A 21,377-nucleotide genomic window follows, 5' to 3' on the forward strand; every position below is an offset into this window, starting at 1 on the left:
TGTTCAAAGTCAAGTTTCAGACTGCCTACATTCACTTCCTGTATTAGTTTGTATGTCTCTTGCCTTCAGTGTAATAATGCATTTTTCTTCCAGTCTGTTTATTCATGTTGTAACTCCCAGTGTTTCTACTTTTTCTTCATATGATGGTTTTCTTTAGTGTGTTTTTTGTTATCATTTAGTGTTTGTCACACTTCTGTGATAGTCTAGGTATTTTTTCCTTATAGCCTTTAGTTTCATCTTTTGAACAATATTCACAACATTCTTCTCAAGAATGTCGGTATTTTTAAATTTTCCCTTCTTTTTGACATTCTGTTCTTCTTGGTATGTACGGATGGATTTTATAAGTATTCACGCAATCTGTTTTATAACTGTTGTTCTAAGATAGAGTGTTACATTTTGCTTTCCTCTAAGGAGGGAGGTGAATGAAATGCAAAAGTAGGTTGAGTGAAATTTTGATGTCTCTGAAGAGATCTGTATTGTTTAGAAATGTTTCTTTTGTTCTTTCCCATAAAACCCTCTGGATTTCTTTGGAGTGGGAGAGGAAGGGACACTTGTAATCACTATGATATCTGGATACATATGTAGAAAGGAATCAAGGGTTTGATTTCATTATTTGGTCATCTTTTCTCTTACCTTCTGATTTGTATGATTTATTCTAAAATCAGGGACCACGTGCACGTTTATTGCTGGTATTTATACAAATATATCCTGTCAGAACCCAAATGGGCTCAGTTGACAGCATTCAAGAAAGACTAGATCATACTATTTCCTTCTTCTTCCTAATTGCCATCAGCCTGTTTCAGCCACTATTTGAGTTCCTCCCCGTTGCTGAGCTGACTGAATGCTGTATTTGTTCTTAATTCAGTTATCTGCCTCATGTCAGCTTTCCTTCCTTCTCTACCTCTTGCAAGTGTAGATAGAAATTTAAGAATTCCCTTTTTATTATTATTTGTTTTTCAGCTTTTAACTTTTTAAACTTGCCCTTGAATCAATCATTCATTCATTTCCTGGCTGATAAATCATTGTTTTAGAAAATTATCTTGCAGCTCACACTGCAGAAGGGAGTGCTCAATTGCTATTCATGTGATTCAGGTTTTCTCTGTGGAAATTCCTACTGATGCTGTTAGGTTATACTTAAGTGACATGTGATTGTTAGGTTATACTTAAGTGACATGTGCTTTCCTCATGTTTCCAAACACTGCAAAGTAACAATAAGTAACAATGAGGGTAAATCCTTCAGATACCCCAATTACTATTTCTAACAATAAGAAACTAAATGACATTCAGTTTTAGATATTCAACACAGATTGGTTTTCTGTTGGACCTGACTTTTCTAATCAGGGCATAAAGTGTAGTAGTTCTCCGAGACTCAGCATGATGCTTTTCCTCTGTGGCCTCCTTTTGTCTTTGAGATTTAATAAGTTCCTTGCTTGGAGGTCTTCATTGTGACTTTCAGCTTTTGAGTTTGCATTTCTTCCCTGAAAATTCAAACTAGGCTGCATGAATTAGCTCTATAAACTCTTCGTACTTTGCTACACTAGGAGAAGAAAAATGGGATGACATGGTGTGAAATGCTATCAAAACAAATACGATCTCTTGTAAATGCTTTTATTTTTCCTGCTTCAGTCCTTATTGCAATTCCCTGAAATAGAAGAGGTTAGTAGTGGATTCTGATCTCACCATGGTCACTCTCTGTTCTAATCTATAAAAGGGATGATTCTCATTCATTAAGCTCTAATCGTTGCCTCTCGTGTTATCCATCTATTGACAGGAGCCCTCATAGAAGTAATTTTTGTCCTATTGCTGTGTTCTGTTGCATGAAAATGGTTCAGATGATATCTGTTCCCAGAACAGGAAACCGAGTACTGTATCGTGATAATCAGAAAACATCTTTTCTTTTTTAATTCCTTTCTGAGCAGTGGTTTAAAAAAACTTTGTGCTTTGAATATTTTATAACATCAAATCATCTAGGATCTCAATGTAATATGAATAAAAAGGGCTTAACTCACTCTGTCTGAGTTCACCTAATCTGGTATTTCTCCTTCTAACATTTGCAGACAGATACCCAGAGAGGGGAAGCGTTATTTCCTCACTAACGTGTAATCTTCCAAGCTTCTACTGTTTTCAGCTCTGGTTTTCTTGAGCCTAATGTTTTCCACTAATGGATGTCTCCATGAGGAATACTCAGTCATGGTATATCATCAATCCTAGGTCTTGCACCTCTCTTTCCATGCTTTACAGAATGATGCTGGTAAGGAATCTACATCTATATTTACAACTGCATCAGGAGAAGATTGACAAGTCTTTATGGCTCGTGCCTTGTCATTTTATTTATCTTCATCTTTGCCAAGTATTTTGCTGTCAAAGAAAGTGAGTGCTTTTCATCTTTCTTACTATCTAGAGTAGTGTTGTTCACTTGACACACTTCTGCATTTACTGGATAGAGGAATAGAGTTAACATTCAAAAGACTTTACAGCTACCTTGCTTCGTATACAAGAACCTCTTCTGGCCTGAAGTAGATTTTTTTCTTAGCGAATAGTGAATGAAGTGAAACTGCCAAACCAGTTATATTTAAACTTATTGTATAATCAGACCTATATTTTGCCATGTACAAATTGAATTGCAATGATGATTTCACCATCTCTGTTGAGGCGCTTTGCTTACATCTTAATCAGTGTAGTATGGAAACATTCTTCACAGTGGGTCAGCATTCTTAAGAGTAACGTTCTCCTTTTCTCACTATGTACTCCACTAAGATTGTACCAAATATTGGCCTCTCTACTGCAGATGCTGAAGAGCCCATTCTCTTACTGAAGCTTATACTTTAATGATAATTGTGTTGTTATCTGGACCTTTTATTGATGATGGTCTTAGACTGAATGCAGTTTTAGCTTTCTGGGACTGAGTAATTAAGTAACATTGACTCTGAGTAAATCTTCATCGTTTGGCCTTTGGATTGGACATTATCCATTTGACTTAGAAGAGATTTAAATTTGCAGAACTGGACATGTATATTACTTTTATAATAATTGTGTTTGATTCTTTCTGTGCACGCAAATAGCTGATAGTGCGTATCAGACTAAATCAGTTTTTCAGATCGTAGAAGTTTTATATTGTACATGCTTTGGGCAGGGATTCTTCCCTTCTGTGGATAACTGACACTGCAAATCATACAGTTTCTGATTTGGTGAAAGGTCAGAGCTATTAATTTATTTCTTAAGTTCTTTTCCAAGAAACACAAGGAGGGGATGTGTTATTTATAATTTAGTAGTTTGCATAGTGAAATGACAAAGAGAGCAGAAGGTGCAAGGTGAAGGAAATTTTCAGTGGAAATGAGAGGGAAAAAAAAATTAATAATGAAGAGGATGTCTATAGAAGTTGCAGAATCTCCATCCTTGCAGACTTTAAAAACTACTGGACAATGCTCTCAGCAGCCCATGGAAACTCCTGTCAACCATGATTTGAGGTTAATGTTGAATGGGGTGACCTCTACAACATGTAAAATTGTAAAAACAATAAGCATCAAAAATGTATACTTTAAAAAGTTATTTTAATCAGAACTACATTACGTCTTGGTAAAAGGAAGGGTGCTGCAGTGAATAGTCATTAGATCTTGAAGTAACTAATATGAGATGCTCATTTCACATGACTGTTTTGTGTGAGGTGATTCTAGAAGTCTTTTTTCAGTCTAATACATTGGTCATCTTCCATCAGTCATTTGGAGGCAAGAAGGTTTATGCATGACATGGGTTATTTCCTGTGATTAAAAACTAATGATGCAGTATTTCTCTATGTTGTACTCACTGACCTGATTGCTCTGTGTGCTTGGGAACAAAGTGTGAAGGTCACTTCTACAAGACTGTAGAATGCTGTGGTGAGGGAAGAATGGCAGCTATTTGAAAACGAATACCAGTTCTAAGCTGCTGAAGAGAGGGCAATTTTTAAACAAAGAAATTAAGTAATTAGCTGATTATATTATTTCATATGCTTATCATACTGGCTTGGGATAGACCATCAATAGGTAATGATAACCATTCCTTACATCACTGGTGTAGAAACACGCACTGCGGGGTGATAGACTAGTTCCACTGTCTTATTAATCATTGGGCTTTGGGTATTTGAAAGGTGGTTGGATACAGTTTTTTAGAATATTAGCCAAATGTTTTGTCAGGGTGCTCAGCACTGAAATTTGGTGCTGACATTATAAATGCCATTTGTAGATCTCAAAGTTAGACCAGATGAATAATGCAAGTCATTGTTTCATAGCTGTTAAATTTTCCACAACCTGAGGAAATCAACAGTGTGCAGATGTCTAGTCAATTAATTTATAAGGTTTTCATCACAAGCCTCAAAGTTGGAATTAAGAATTTTTTTTTTTTTTTTTTTAAGCTCATGTAATTTCTCCAAAACTAGTGCAGTTTTTCTATTATTTGGAACATTTGAACATTGTTTTGTCCCTTCTGCTCTTCCCTCCTCCTCTGTCCCCTGGATTACTTAAATATGCTAATATTATTTGAAAGTAATATTTGTTCTTAGGATAACATTGTTTACGTGCATGCAGCCATTCGTATTCAGTTCAGTGATCTGTCATATCTATGGTACGATCTTTGGTTGTCAAAGAAGTCTAATGAGTTACCTGAAGTAACTCTACTGGATTAAGTATTTCTAGAAATTATAGTATACTATCACCAGTTTCAACACCAGAGTTCATATTTATGTACTGGTAACACTGCTAGAATGTCATTGGTAACTTTCTCAGTGAACTTAAGCTGCATTAAATGCTACAGTTTGAGCAAGAATAGGAAAATAAGGCTGTCCACTTGCTGAAGGTGGGTAGATTTCATGCTTAATTTTGCACAATGATTAAAACAGTATTATTTTAATGAATTACCAGAGGAAGTGATCAGCTCTGGGGTTGATACCAAGTTCTACAGACTATATTCAGATGCTCTTTAGTACCAAGGTCCCTGCCATGAGAACTAACAGATGGAATTATTGCAAGAAAAAAAAATTGGTAGGTAAACTGGAATGAATTTTTTCCATACCATTAATTTGGGGAGAAAGGCTTTAGGGTTTGCAGAAATTTAATAAATATGCATAAGGTGATATTTTGTTTTCCACATCCTTTACATTTATACTGGCTTATTAAAGATTTAATTAAGTTTTCTGAAAAGGGAGAGGATGCAGTCTTGCAAAAAAATGTAGATGACAGTGTGGGTTCACAATAATTAGGGCTTCAGGGATAAAATAAAGATTCTCTACAGCTAATGAATATTAAGCAATGGCTGCTTTGAAAACTTGCAAAAATGACAGTGTTTTACGTACCAAATTTGTCTTCTGGTTTTTTTTCCCTAGCCCTAGTCCATCAATATATGTGATATATCATTTACTTCTGCAACTATGAATAGTAAACAAAAGTTACAAAAGGTATTTTACTTTACCCTTTTTGTGCTCAAGCGATTTTTTACCAACTTCCTGCTCTTCAATACCCTGCATCTTCTTTGTTGTCCATTCATTTAAATATCAAAACCAAGTATCTTTGGGTTAAGTTTATTAATATCTTTCTCTTGAAAAAACAGATCACAAAGCACTGCAAAAACTATTTTTATTTTTAAATCCCTCTCTGAGTCCATTTTGCTGTTAAGGGTCTAAAATCTTGACAGTGGTTAGACAAAAAATATGGCAAAGCAACTGTGGACCGTGTTAATCCATGATCTTCATTAGTCTCTTGTATTCTGTGTGTAGAAATATATAAATAAGCAAATGACATTTGTTTTGTCTTCTTTGACTTGTAGCTTCCAAACTCTTGGGGACAAGAACTGTCTCTAATGTGCTTCTCCAGTAACACACAATTAAGTTCTGCTCCTTGATTAGGATTTCTTAGCGCTCTGATTACATAAATAACAACAGTACCAAAAGAATAATTCCTTTGCAAAACTAGTTCAGTGTAAATGGAACTATAATATTATACGTGAATGCTGAACAATGTAATTTGGACTATAAATTTTATGTCAGTGTAATGTCAAGGAAATATATTGTTCTGCAGTTCAAAAGGGGTATTCAGTTGTGAGTTCAGTACAGTTATCATCCATTCTATTACAGGCTTTTGTTTAACACCTTGAAAGTAACTTCTAGCTTATTTCAGCTTTGTAGCACATACAGAGTATACTGTTTAGCCATTTGCTGTACATATGGCAGAAGCTTGCATCCTATGTCCTTATACCCCTCAACCATTTTTCAGGTCTGCTTTCTTCACCCTGTCAGTGTTGATCCTGTGTTCTTTTTAGAATATGTCCTGGAAATCTTCCTAGGAGAAGACATGCAATTTCTTTTCCATTCTCATTCTCCTCTAAGAGTTCTGGTGGCCCAATCTGCCATCAGTGAGTCAATAGTACTTACCTCTCTTTCTCTTCACCAATTTCCATGGGAAAAGTGGGTAGTTTCACGACAATGGGTGATGAAAAAGGGATAAAGTGAAAAAGGAGCTGTAGCATGGACTGTGAGGAAAGATCAGCAGATAGTGGAGCTTGCTCTAAAGGGCTTCTACAGTTTATTGAGAAGTTGAATTATCTCCAGGATAATTTTCCTTTAAAATCTGCAGTGTCTCTGAAAGCATTGGCTTGCCTGTGGTACATAGCTTTTTGCATTAATGTTTTTAAAATATACCCTTTCTGAAACTTCTTGTATTCATTGACATTTTGAGTTTTAATTGTCTGAAAACTGTTTTATTTGCATCTTGCTATTTCTCCCTGATGGTCTGTTTAAATGCCTTTTAGAAGTACCAGGAGCGTAAATTTTTCTCATTGGTTAACTGGTTGGTTAACTCTGTTCTAAATGGGAACTGTTAATATGTCTCAAATAGAGTATTTGATTTTGTGTAAATATGAAGCTTTACTTTAGTGTTACAACTTCTTGTATTTTGTCCTGAAGACAGAACACTGTATCTGCCAATTGACTTAGTCATGCTAGAGATTATTTCTCCCAGCCCCTTTTACAAGCAGCTGGTAAAAAGCCATCTGGCTTATAGGCCATGTCTGTTCTACATTAGGAAATCTTTAAATACTTGCATTTCTGCACTCTTACTTGTCTTTTAAACCATCCATTTACATAGTTTTTGACAAGGCAGTACTTTTTCAGAAAAATATGGTCTCTTCTAACCTTGTACGCCAAAAATAAATTACTGGATATTTGGCCAAAGCCAGTGAGCAGACTAATAGTAAGTCACTTAGGCAATCAGATAATTTCAGTCAAGTTGGAACATGTGTATAAAACAACCCATTTGTGTTAATGGTTAATAAGCATCCAGTTTCAGTCCTGCGTATGTAACTCCATGTGTATACATAGTGCAGAATATTTCACTCTGGGGTTTTTTTGGTTTGGTGTGGTTTTGGGGTTCTTTTTGGGTTTTGTTGTGGGTTTTGGTTTTTTTGTGTGTGTGTTGGTTTTTTTGGTGTGTGTGTGTTTTTGTTTTTGTTTTGTTTTGTTTTTTTTGTATTTATTGTGTCCTATATACATTGTTTTGCAGAGTGAATTCAATTCAGTTTAGCTACATTCTTGGAGTGGGAGATAAGGACTTGTGTACTGGCAAAGTAAATTGGAAAGTAATGCTTCATACTTATTTTTAAATGTGATTCAGACCTAAAACTTTATAGCAAATCATGTTGTGTTCTTGTAAAAGGATAGGTTTCTGTCAAATGGAGATAAAGTGTATTCTCAGTCTTTGTGTCTGGAGGGATTAGGGCAGTAATTGCATCTAATTTCTGGTGATGCTTTCTCCTCCCTGTGGTCACTGGTGTATTATTTCACTGAAAACATTCACAGAGGAGTTGAAATGTCTGCAGTGGATTTCTTGAACCTGAAAGTAATTACTATTACTTTACTCATCTCTAGGCTTTGTCAGAATGAGAGTTTTTCATAACTGTTTTCTTCTAAATATAGAGGGAACAAACTCATTGTGTAAATTGAGAATTTTAGACATGCACATATATAATGCAGGGAAAAGGGAATTTTGACAGAATGAATAGTACAGTTCTGTAGACAACGTTTGGTTTTTTTTTTTTTTAATGTCCAGTTCTGTGAAACCCTGTGAAACCTTGAGTCCCTTGAACAACATGGAGTGTAAATTGTGCCAGATGAAAACTGGAATGAGCTGATAAGTACTATCTGCTTTTCCTCTGGCATGTTTTTAAGACTGCAAGAAATTTCTGTGATGAAAATCTCCTAGACAGACTATATTTAAAGTGGTGCAACCAATGTCAATATTCCAGATGGGCATTTTTCCTTGTAATGAGGTGATTTACTGTTTGTTCTTGCATGTCCCCTGAATATTCACCAGTTTTGTTCCTAAGCATATTGACATACTTTGCACTTACTTATCACTTATAATTGGTTTCAGGGTTATCTAATCTTCCTCTCTATTGCAATTATTCTTTATCTATCAGAAGATCCACCCTCTTACTCTGCTTCAGGGAGCAGGGAGGGAGTAAGCTTATCAAAGATTTTTTCTCACTTGATCTTTCACTAGTTAACTTGCTTCTGAGGTTATCTCTATAAATTATTTTGTCTTGTTAAATTGAGAAGTGAACAGATCAGAACCATTCTCTGCTTTTGGGCCAGTTACTGTTTCAGTTTTCCTGGGTTTTCCTTCTACTAGCACCTGTTTCAGCATAGACCATTGTGCTACTGTTAAAAATAATAGTGGCAGCATATCCTGTCTTCTATCTGGCAAATGTCATTAGTTCTTTATTATGGCAACTGTTGTAGCATTTGTAAGGGAACTGGGGAAGTGGCTGTCTTAGAGTTCTATGGGAGAAAGTGCAGTACTGAAGACCTTCACACTCAAAAAGGAAAAATTTTTGTAGAGAAACTATTTCTGTTGATTCCCCAGACTATAAGTAAGCATTTTTGAGGTGCACATTTTATTTGCCAAACTGACTTCAAAATCTAGGTTGAATGGGAGTTTAAAGGCAGGGTGGGGTTGGGGGGGGGTGGTGCTGGAGGCTGACATCCTTAACTAGTGTCTAATATTGACCTTAAAGAATGCAGATATCAAAACTAGAATATTTAAATATCGGATATGTTGAATCTTTTCCAGCTAGCTTCAAACCAAGACAGGACAAGACAGTGTATAAATTTTATTCACATATGAATTGTTTGCCTTTTAAAGGTTATGTAGCCTTTGACTTTGGTAGTTTTTCAGTGTTATCTGAAATATAGTGTTTTCAACCTCAGGATGTCCCTGAGATGCAAATGGTGAGGGCTGGGAAGGTATATACTAGTATATCTGTTTGCTTAGTATCTGCAGTGTTCTGTCGGAAGCCACTGTTGCACGTGTGTCACTTGTCTCTGTCAGAGCCGCTGGCTCCGTTTTGCCCAAGCTAGCTCGAGACTGCAACAAGACAGGAAAACTCCCTTGGGTCCTGGAAACCAGGGGAGCAGTGAAGGGGCTTTTCTCCTTATCACAGGAGAGACCACGTGGATGGCGGAGGAAAGGAGTCAGACTTGGTCAGAGGGCAAAGTCCAAGGTCTTTATCCCATCCTGGTCGGACGCCTGTCTCAGTTCTGCTGCTCAGGCCAAGTCCTGGCCCAGCCTCATGTTCCAGGCTTATGTACAGGGGAGGGGCTAAGGGAGGAGACAAACCAACACCCAGTGAGGGATAAGGTGGGAGTGGAACAGGGTTGGAGGGACATTTAAAGAAACCAATGGGAACATAAAGGGAGGGAGGAACCTCCTCTGCTCTTGCCCTGTCATTGATGTCCTTACCCGAACTCCCCAGAAGCTGGGAGGAACGGCCCAGCCCAGGATAGACAGGGCCTGCAGGAGGGGACTGGGAGGAGTGACAGGGAAGGTAGGGACAAACCTTGGAATATAACACTTTCCAGGAGAACAGGGGAGTACAGAACAAACCATTGTAACACAAAACCCAATATAAAAATAAGTAACATAAAATACAGTATGAAAACAAATAACACGAAGCAACACACGTGGACTAGGCTGGCTTGTGGCCTTGAGCTGGTACTGTGTCTGTTATGTTCTTACAATAAAGGACTTTGCATCCAAAGAGGACTTCAGATTATATCTTTGTGCATTTAGGTAATCAGGAAAAGTTATTCTTGGGAAAATTAGAAGTGTCTCCTTTCCAGCTGGGAAAAAATAGGGAAACTGCTTCTCTGATTTATTCTTCTATTTTCAAAGCAAAGCTCTAGTATAGATCTGTGGAATATCAAATTTTATAGTCATGCTTCCATCCTCCTTTAATATTTTTCTTTATTCTATATCAACAGGCTCCTTAAAATCAACCACAGGAAACTAAATGCCAAATTATTTTTTTTCTCTTTTTTCTCTCTTTTTTCCTCTGTCCTTAAGCACCCTACACTTCAAAAGTGCAACTATTCTTTTTGTTTACCTTAACTTTAGACTCAGAATAATAATAGATATTTACTTGGTCTGTTACAGAATTGAAGCTTATTTCTTGACTTGTTTAGGTCTTAAAATTATGTTCCTCCTTAGCACAAGAATAATGTAAGATTTTGGGGTTTATTTTTGTTTTGCTTTGCTTTGTTTTGGTTTGGTTTTGGTGGTTTTTTGTTTGTTTGTTTGGGTGGTGAGTTTTTATTTTGTTGTTGTTGTTTGATTTGCATTGTTTTAAACCTGCAGTTGTTTTTAAACCTGATAGGTCTTACATCAGCCAAGTCTGGAGTTACCATTTTTGTTTAGTGAGAATAGTAATGATATTTTGCATAATATTTATTTATTTTCTACTGTAGGAGGTTTAATCCTATGGGTACTTGGGTTAATGGGTAAAACATAGTATATGGAATTTTAAGGAAGATGTAAAACTTTTATCTATTGTAGGTAGTTATAAAATGTTTCAGTGCCTTTGGTAGTAACAACTTTTTCTACTCTAAAGATTAATTATTTTGTCTGCAATTTTCAGTTATAATTTTTTTAATTCTTAAATTTTACACTGACTAGTTTGTGCATAGTTAGATATCTTATTTCAGAAAGTACTTAACTGCCTTGCCACAAGATAGAAAGTGTTCATTACTTATCATCACCTCATCTTTCCCCTGACATTACTCTTAAATCACTTGCTATGAAGAGGTAAGTGAGAATTTTAATTATTTTTTTAGCTTTCTAGTATACTAATCAGCAAGATACCCTTTTGTATTCACATTGAGGTGCCTATAAGAAATAAGTACATGAGAATTCTCTCAGTAATACCAAAAAGACAAATTCATGACCTCTGCCTATGTGTTGCATTTTTGTTGTTTTCTGTGTTTGTTTTGGTTTGGTTTTTTGGTTGGTGCTTTTGGTTTTGTTTGTTTGTGGGATTTTTTTTAATGTTTTGGAAGATGAAAAAGCAAGAGTAGTCATACTCAGAATAATTTTTTAAATAAATGCTTTATGTATTCCCTGTAAGGAGTTAAGTAGTTGTTCTTTGCTTGGATGGAGAACTCTGCTTATGGGTTGATTTTGTTAAAGGTCACTTAGCTTTCTCTAAAATTCTTTCATGTTATATACCCTAATTTTAAATGTCTGTTATATAATAACAAAGAAAGTTGAGGTACTCTTGTATTCCTTGTTGGAACAATTAAAAAAAAATTTAAAAAAAACAGGTGTTTTTCTTAAGGAAATTCTGTCAAAATTATTTCAGTAGGCTTGATTGAGGTCTTGTTTTCCTGTTCAAGCAGTTGTATTTCTGATTACTGAACAGTGCTTATGTGCCTTGGAACAATTGAATTTTTGCTCCTTCATTCTGGTATGTTTTCACTCATGGAACCAAATCTTCTCTCATTTCTTCTGTATTTACTCTGCATTTTACATTTTAAATGGTTGTTGAATTGATTTGTCCTTAACTGTCTTTCTTTCAGCAGTAGGTGCTACTGCCCCTTCCTAGTCTTCCTTTATAACTAATTCACTTTAAATTCTTGATGCTTTCCCTAGCTAGCCTTTCATAAGTTGTTTTAAATAGAATTTCTTTTTGATATGGCAATTTAGTCATCTATTCTGTAGTTCCAGGGATGGGAAATATTTTAACCTGGTGTTTGGAATAACATAAAAAATTGAAGAAAGCTTCTTCTTCTTCTTCTTCTTCTTTTTTTTCTTTTTTTTTTTTCTTTTTTTTTTTTTGTAGCATTAGCCATAGTTTGGTTGTCTGGGTAATTCTTCAGTGTAGCACAGTGCTTAAGGGCTTTGAGGAATTAGTCTCCATGTGGTGATTCCACAGAGAAGAAAGCTGAGTTATCAATGGCTTTTTAAAATTACTCTCTAGCATGGCTGTTTACAGAGAGCAAAAACAATCCAGATTCTCTTTAATTTTTTTAATTTTTCAGGGAGAAAATCCAGTAATACCCTGAGCTTTTGTTGCTTTTTTGGCTTTTTGACCTCTTTCAAACTGTGATTTATTGGTAGCGTTCCACCAAAGTCAAAGCAATCTCAAATTTCTGAGGTGAATTACCTCTTTGTGTAATTACTGTTGTCATTACTTTATCAGCTTTCAAGATAAAATCTTGTCATTCCACAAATATGCAGAGAAACTGGCAGTAAGGAATAGAAAAGGAAAGATGATTGGCAGTATTTCAACAGCAATTCAGTTTGTGAATTACTTTATCATGAAACGGGGAACAGATACACTTTGAACAAAGGAACAATGGTGTTTTGTTGGTGTCTGTCCAAGTCACCTTTTCTCTAGATGCTACTTGTTCTGTAAAGTAGAACTTGCTTTACATTCATGAAATAAACAAGAAATAGGATGGAACCACTCTTAGTAAAGTGGTGTCTGTTCATGCACATCCTTTAAATATCATGCTTTCCACCTAATGTTGTGATACTGAAGATGTTCTGAGGAAGGGCTGAGAGAGTTGGGAATGTTCATCCTAGAAAAACAAAGATTCAGGAGGAGTTATATTGACATAAATAAATACCTTAGGGGTAAAGTGTAAAGATGATAGACAGAATTGTTGGTGCCCAGTGACAGGACTGGGGGCAGTGGGCACAAAATGAAACACCAGACATTCCATCTGAACATCAGTGAACTCTTCTGTACCGTGAAGATGACTGGACATTGTCAGGAGTAGCCCCAGAGGTTAGGGGTGGCTGGATATTTTGTTTGGATTTTGTTGTTACTTGTTTTGGGGTTTTATTTTATTTGTTTTTATCTCTTTTAAAATTTGTGGTTTTTTTATTTTGTTCGTTTGTTTTCCCTAGGGAACATACTGCATAAGTTATTTGAATTTTTCCCAGGGTAGCGTGTCCTCATTAGCTACGTGCTCTGGTATGTACAAAATTAGTATATGAGCAACCTGATCCTGCATTACCAGGTTCTTATGGCTTACTGTAGAACACTTCCTTTTTTAATAGTTAAAGAGATTCAGCTGGCAAAAATATTTTGCAGTAAAGTTGAGAAGGAACAGCTGGGTATATAGCACTGTATGTAGAATGTTCAACTTCACATACAGTGTTTGGGAGTAGAAGCAAGACTTCATTTTTTTTTTTTTTTTAAAAAAAAGTGTTTTAAAGACACTGTGGACTCTAGTTTTAGAATAAAGAAAAAGGAGGAGAAATATCTTGTGTCTTCCTGTAGTGTCAAACCTTTACTTTTAGTAGAGAAATACAATTTCTTCAAACAATCTAGGTTAAATAAGGCTGCCTGCTGATTTCAGCAAACACTGAAGAAGTGAAGGGAAGAGTTACTTATTTTTAAACATAAACACGATGTTAACAATGTGTTGAGCAGTCAATATTTGTAGCAAGGGAAAGGTACATAAAGTATATATTAGTTACACAATGGCTTTCAGTAGTTAATTCATAATTCTACACTGTAAACTGAACCAGGTTGCTGAATGCTCTGAGATCACTCTTGCATAAAGCTGAACTTAACAAAAAAACCTCCCTGGGGTCCAAAACCTCAGAATGGCAATATAAGTAGCAACTAGTTTAAAAGGCTGGCTTAGCTAAGTTTAATTTTACCTAAAAATCAGAAATATTTGAAAATAGCAGGCCAAATAAGTTGATATTAAACATCTTGATAATCTGCAGCTTTGAGATTTTTTTCCTGGATTTAGACAGAATTTTAATTTGTGAAATAATAATAGTGCATAGCGTTAATTTAAATTATCTGCTTAAAAATCATAAACTTAGCACTCTGAAAGGTATGGCTAAATCAAATTCCCAGGAATCTGAAAGTTCTGAATATTGGAAAAAAAAAATAGTAATTTAGAATTAGGAGTTTAATCTTAATGAGTTTAAATATATGTGCAGAATTAGTTTTTAACTTTTTGTGCATAATTTTAATATTTAGCCAAAGTTTTCCCATCTTTAATCAAGAACTTCTGCAATATTCTTGCTAGGTCACCCTGAATTGTTTTCCACTGAGATCAAATGGAGCTTTTTTAGCCTTTGTGTATAACAAGTACTTTTGGAATCATCCTGGATGTCCTATATTATGCTCTCCTGAGACTAATATCCTTCCAGTGTAGAGGTGACCTAAGCAAAATATACTTTGAGGTTTAGCTGGTGCTTTTGTTGTAGAATCTTTTCTCTAATTCGTAATTCAACCTTTTGATATTATTGTATAATTAATTACTTCCATGGTTATAAAGAAAAAAAAGTAAAATAAAATAATAGGGGAAAAGCCTATAGTTGTATAAGACATCTTACCTAGGCTTATTTCTGTAAAACTTAAATGGTTTAACTTGTGTTTATTTAATGTAATACAGTAGGTATTATCTTTCCTGAAATAAGTTGTGCTCCTGTTTACAGTACTAGAGTCTTACTCTGTAATTCCTGTTGTTGATCTTATAGGCTTTATTTAAATCAGATGAACTTTACTTTTTTTAATGAATGTAAGTTACTGTAAAGTTTGTGACAAATTGTGAAAATTTTGAAAAGTATTACATACAAACAGGGTGAATTTCTTGTATTTTGAAATCAATTGTCAATTTTTGATTGTACGAAATGAAAATTGACAATCTTTGTAAAATCAACTGGACAAAATACATCCATTTAAAGCATTATGTAGGTTATTTTCAGTGTAGCATTTTACACAGTGAAAAAAAATATGTTAATACTTTTATAATGTTCAGAAAATGACAGCTTAATGTAGTAGGAAATCAGCCAGATTTTTCTGAAACTGCTAATGGAACAATTTATGGGCTAAAAAAAAACAAAACCAAAACCCCCCAACAATAACAAAAAAAAACCCCAACCACCAAACCCCAAACAAAACCCCACCAAACCACAAACAAACAAACAAACAAAAAAACCCCACAAACCCCAACCCAAAATGCAGTAGTTTTGGTTCTCTGTTCATTTATCTACTCAACCTTAAAAGGACATTTTTGGTATAATGCCACAAAATGTAGGCATTTTACATAAAGATGAAAATCAGCATCTCATTCCAAAAAGCAAATCCTCAGTCACAGCTAAATGGCTTCAAGTCAATGGAGCATATTAAATCAGTCATATTATGCCAGCTTACATGGCTTCTCAATTATGTTCGGGCAAAGGCTTTTTTGTAAATAAATAAATAATCTGTGAGGGAAAAAAGTATCCAAATAGATTTCTGTCTATCTTAATGGTTAATAGTATTTTCATTAACTCATGCTCCTCCTTCCTTGCAGAAGGAAGTCAGAGAATACATTAGTTTATGAGTGTATGGCTGCAGAACAATGTGTTGCTCACTGGAGTATTCAGATGCTTAATCCTGGAGTTATCCATTAGGTCTAGGGTTGTGAATCAAGAAATTACAGTTTTCAACCTTGTCATGACCCATGGTTTCTATTCCTGTTCAAAGACAAGTTCAAATTAGGGACTAAGTATTTTTGATAAAGCTACTGGTGCTGCTTGCCGTAATTTGAAGAGGAATAAATTTTTACAAAAGTGAAATATATTTCATTTTTTCCCCCAGGTTTTAGAATAGCCTAGAAAATATTAGCAAGAAGAATGAAGATATATACAGATCAAAGAAATTACCTTTCTTAGTACTTTCAAGTCCATAAGCTATTTGAAATCTTGTTTAGAAGACTTACACAGGAAAGTAGGCTTCTATTTTCTCCCTTTTTAGTGTGTAGGAAATATTATATAAAATTATCTAAATATATGCCATTGCATGTTGAGTTTTAAAAATGATAAAAATATTTTTATATGTTCAAGGATACTGATAATGTTGGTAGCATAAATGATATTTTTATGCAGGTGTCTGGTGACTAAGGGCTAACAGAGGATTGAATGCCCGTAAGAAGTTTGAATGTTGATTCTGTCCTCTTTCTGCCACCAATTTAATGGGGTCAGTAATTGCATATCTGTTTATCAGACACATTTTTAGCGAAGTTAACTGTTCTTGCAGTGTACTGCTGAAATGTGTTTATTAGTGCAATTAGTTTCTCTACTGTTATTAGTGTAATTAAAGACTAAAATGGAGACTGTTAAAAAAAAATTGGAATTTAAGCTACATGTTTTAGCTAGATTTATGAGATACTTTACATGCTGTATCAGGGCAACCTTGTTTTGTGGTTTCTTTTTGTTTGGTTGATTTTTTTTTTTTTTTTTTTTTTTTAAAATGAGTGTTGTCCTGAAATAATTGTGTACAGAGCTAGCATTTCTTGGGGATTTGATGCACCTGACTGAACAAAGCAGAATTTTCATCAAGGATGGTTTTTCAATCTGTTTTAGCTAGTGTTGGTAAACTAAACATAAAGGAAACATGGAAGTCAAGCCTTTTTTTTTTTTTTTTTTTTTTAATTTGCAACATAATTTCAGAAATACTTAACCAAATCTGTAGTTAACTCATCTCCAGTAGCAAATGTAGTATTAAATTGTTAATTAGAAACTCAATACTTTATTTCTTTCACTACAGAAACTGAAATTTGAGGTGCTGGAGTGAATTTGATTTTTTAATCAGGAAAGAGGAATGGCTCAGTAATAACCAATGCTTCAGTCTTATAATTAGATTGAGTCTCTGGCTAGTTTATGCTTTTCCTAGTACAGGTATCTTATGTTGCTGCTTTTGACCCAATCTTTCTAGAGCTGAGGTCTTAGTCTTCCAGATTTACATGCTGAGCAGTATTTGGGACCCTATTTACATCAGAAAGGCCTGAAATCTCTTCTGAAACCTGAAAGATGTGAAGTGTTAGAGCTGATGTGTTTCAAATGGAAGGAGTTTAGTTTGAACACTGAATTATTGAGTAATATCGCTGGGACTTAGATCTTTGCTTTTTTCCAGTAGCCCCTTATGCCTTAAGTTACCTGTGTCTGGTTATTCTAATGGAAGGCAAAGTAAATGAAAGGAAGTCTAAAGAAGAAATCTTGAAAATATCAGGGACATACACTGGACAGACAGAGCAAGCAGCACTTGGGAAAATGTGTGGTATTTTGTTATTTGGTACCCTCTGCCCACAACAGGTTTTTTTTTGAGCCAAAAGAAATTTAGAAAATCTGGCCAAGAAAGATTAACAGTCAAGTGAGGCAACACATGTGTGTACAAGGTGATTCGTGTTGTTTATATTTTGTCTTGTAGGCACTGTGTCTTGGGAGAGTGAATATATAAAACTGAGTTTCAGTAGCTAATCTGCTAGTCACAGAGTATGAAAGGGAAGTCTTGTAGATGTCAAGCTCTATTGGGTTATGAAGCAGAAGGCAATGTGGGGAATCACTGGGAAGCAGTCCCTAATAGGGAATTGCTTCAGGTGCAGATGCCAGAGGCTTGGCCTACCACTGTCTTTAGTTTCATAACTTGTCACTTTGCTTTTTGACAGGTAGCTTGGTTGTTTCATCACATCACTGGAAACCAAGATCTATAATAGATGAAATTTACTTTTTTTTATTTTGCTTTCTTTGTGACTCTTTAATAGGGACAACTGCAAATGGAAAAATATTTTACTAGCCTTAGGGATAAAAGAAGAATTTTTTAGAATTGTTTTCCCAAGCAGCTTTTATTTCAGTGCTCATCTGCTTAACAGGATTGAAGAAAAGATGCCAATGACTGTCGCTATTTCAGGAGCAAAGACAATTTTTGTAGATGATCGCTTTATGAAGTAATCCCATTTTCTAAAAAATGAACAGCTTTACTTGTTGTGTAAGAAAATTCCTGGATTTTGAATTTTCTTAGTTAGATTTTTAAGGGTTATTTAGTTTTCTAAAAACGTTGATGTGCCATATATTTTCACTTGTTACAAAATAGTGTAGGAGCAACAAGTAATGTTATAGTTCTGTTTGTGTACAGAAATTAGCATTCATTTTGCTTCCATCCATAGATCATACATGTTCTATATATTCTGCTTGGGGCATCAGTTATTTGCAACATCAAACCCAGTTTTCTTTATATAGGAGGAATTTCCTTTCTCATACTTAGGCTTTGGGTTGTTTGTTCATTTTTGGGTGGTTTTTTTGGTTGTGGGTTTTTTTTTTCCCCTAGTATATCAATTAATTCAGTTATCATCATAAATCTGATAAGTGCTCTGAGGAATTCTGTAAACAAATAGTTTTAAACATATGTAGGGTCTTTACATAGACTGTGCAAAGGAGCAGAAAATTAGAAAACTGGAGTGAAAATAAAGTAGTGTCCCTTGGTTTTTGGATTTGAGTAACAGTTGTGTTTCTGTCATCACAAGATATGTTTTGTTAAATTTAGGGATTCTCTCTTACTTTCAGATTTTCTGTGGCAGAAGACTTCTCCCAGGGGGTGGAAAGAAGCAAGTTAATAAAATTTGTGTAGGTGTCTAGAATCCTAATGGAAATTCACTTTGGTGACAGTTGTATGTATGGATTATATAGTTGGACTCTAAAGGGTGAGGAAAACATGTTCAGTTTCAGTATCTTCACAGCAAGAACAAATTGGAATAGACCATTGGCTTTACTAGCAGTGCTTTCTAGGATATTAGTAGATTATCTTTATTAGGGTAATAGGAAAAATTTTGTCTTTTGGTTCTACATGTTTTTCTGTCAAATTTTCTTCACTTTTCAATGCTCTTCTTTTGCACAGAAGAAAATTTTTGACTAAGGTAGAGCTCATGCTTTTATTCAACAGTATGTTTTCCTGTTTTCTACTCTTATCTTAGAAAAATAATTCTTACAAAAATATTCAAATTAGATTCTGAATTATGAAATCCTTAAGACTGGTCTGCTGGCTTCAGAATACTTTAAACACTTTCCTCTGCCCCCTGCCTGTTAACACACTGACCAATTTTCTGAGTATAGTGTCAGTTAAGTGGGTGCCTTTTTGATCCAAAGCTGAATTAGACAGTTGGTGTTGGAGTCCAGGGCATTCCTTTGGCTGCCCTGGAGGGTCAGAGACCTGGACAGGGGGGTCTGGGACCCTGGCCCAGAGCACAGAGGGACACTGGCTTTGATCTCAGTCCATGGGAAAGGCTTCGTGCACTGCGGGAAGGATTGCAAGCCACAAGAGTGTGAAAGATAGTAGTTTAGTTTATCATAGGGTGAGAAAATAGTAGGTTTGGGTTTTTAGTATGGAAGTGAATGGGAGCAAGATAGAGGATTTGGGGCGTTGTCTCCTGCTTCTTCTTTCTTCTTCCCTCACTCCATTTTCTGCAGTGACGGTGGCACAAAGTAGTTTAAAGAGATTGGGTCAAAGTATAAAAGTGATGTCTTTTTATTATTTCTCTTTGATTTATCACTTTGCTTGAATTATTAAAGATTTTGGATATACTAGTTCCCATCCTTTTTAGTTCCTTGTATTTTATTGTGCAATACTGGCTGGAATGCCTGATGCAAAACAAGTGAATCTTTTGAAATGAACAAAGATTTAATCCTGGCACTGCTAATTAGAGGAAATCTTACAAATATATGGGCTTCCTTTTTATGTAATTTGCTTTATGGTTCCTTTTAAAGAAAAGATCTTACATAATATCTTCTAGAATCAAAACCAGCGGAAACATATGTCTTTTAGAAGAAGAAAAATTATACTTTTAACTGAATCATTGATATTCTCATGATAAACAGAGTTGTAATCTCTGCTTCACATTCATGATTGCAAATACCAGCTAAAACAGGAACAAAAACCTAAAGGATGTTTTTTTATAGGGTCAAGTAAATGCAGGTATTTCAGAACTGTTCATGATCCTCACTCATCAAAGCTTCTTTTGGACTCAAGCCTTCTGATGACCTATGCCTAAGGGGCACAGCTCCTAAGGGGCTCTGATAATTTCAAAGGTGTAAGTTCTGACCGACAAAATATTTTTCTTTATCCTTGCAGTTCATTCCTTCCTTCCCATCATGTAGCTATTCTCATTCATAGCATTACTGATTTGTCAAAATGTTACTAGATGGCCTAATTTTTCTACTTCATTCAATTAAAAAAAACTCTCAGGAAGGCCACCTTGTCTCCTTGCTCAGTTCTTGCAGAGTGCTTGGCTTTTATCCTTGCCTCTCCTGTCGTCATGCTGTCTTTTCTGAGAGTGTCCCTGTTTCAATATGTTCTTTAAGCTAGCTTGTTCTACCCCTCCACAGTGGAGCCTGATCAATTTGTAAATGCTTTCACTAATTTAAGTGTATTTTAACAGAAGTCTTGGGTCTTCAAGTTTTCTGAAGTTAGTTTCCTCTTTGTTTGGTTTGCCTTTCTCACTTTCTGTTCCTGTCTTCCCCCTTCTCTGTCCTTCTCACTTTCTCTCAGCACTCAGCATCTGAATTGTAATATTCCAGTTTTCTCCACTCCTTTTTTAGTTTTTATTTGATATAAGCAGCTTCTACAGGGCCAGTGAGCAGGAAGCTGAAGACTTAAACCAAGATAGATGCATTAATCCTGATACACTCTATGTAGCAATCCACCTAGAGCATGATCAGTACAACCTTGCTGAACCTAGGTAACTTAGGAAACTAAACACTTATTGCTGAGTATATGTGGAATCAAGCTTACTTGATTAAAAACAAACAAACAAACAAAAAAACCCACCCCTAAATAGATTTTCATAGGAATAGTTAGCTAAAGAGGGCTGTCTTTTAGTATGTCTCCTAGCTTGCATTTAAATAATTCATGTGATGGAATGCTTTCAAGCAAAAGACAATACAGAAGTAGATTTTTCTTATACAGTGGTAGTTCAATCAAAATATTTTGTGCTTTTCAGTCTTGAGATCAGCTTAAAATGTTGATCTCATAATGGAGTGTACCTAGATGAGTTTATATGACAGTGCAGTCCTGTCTATAGCAAAATATAAAACTTACATGAATTTAAATTCAGTATGATACATTTGTAGGAAATTATAAACATAGTAACTATTTCTCTCTCTTTGTAGGTACATTTTTCTTTCATCTTTATACTCAAGTGACTGACAGTATTTTTCTGTGTTTTTCACTAAATCGAATAAATATAAGGCTGCATTCTCTAAAACTTCAGTTTTTTAAATGGAAGTTAAATGATT

At 35.1% G+C, this 21,377-nt stretch overlaps 1 protein-coding gene across 2 annotated transcripts in view; it reads left to right on the plus strand.

The window, feature by feature from the left end:
- The window catches only part of TUSC3 (tumor suppressor candidate 3), a 106,053-nt gene that overhangs the window by 16,240 nt on the left and 68,436 nt on the right, over window positions 1-21,377 (plus strand). The window lies entirely within an intron of this gene.

This window comes from Hirundo rustica, chromosome 5 (assembly GCF_015227805.2).
Source record: "Hirundo rustica isolate bHirRus1 chromosome 5, bHirRus1.pri.v3, whole genome shotgun sequence".
Classification (NCBI taxonomy): domain Eukaryota; kingdom Metazoa; phylum Chordata; class Aves; order Passeriformes; family Hirundinidae; genus Hirundo; species Hirundo rustica.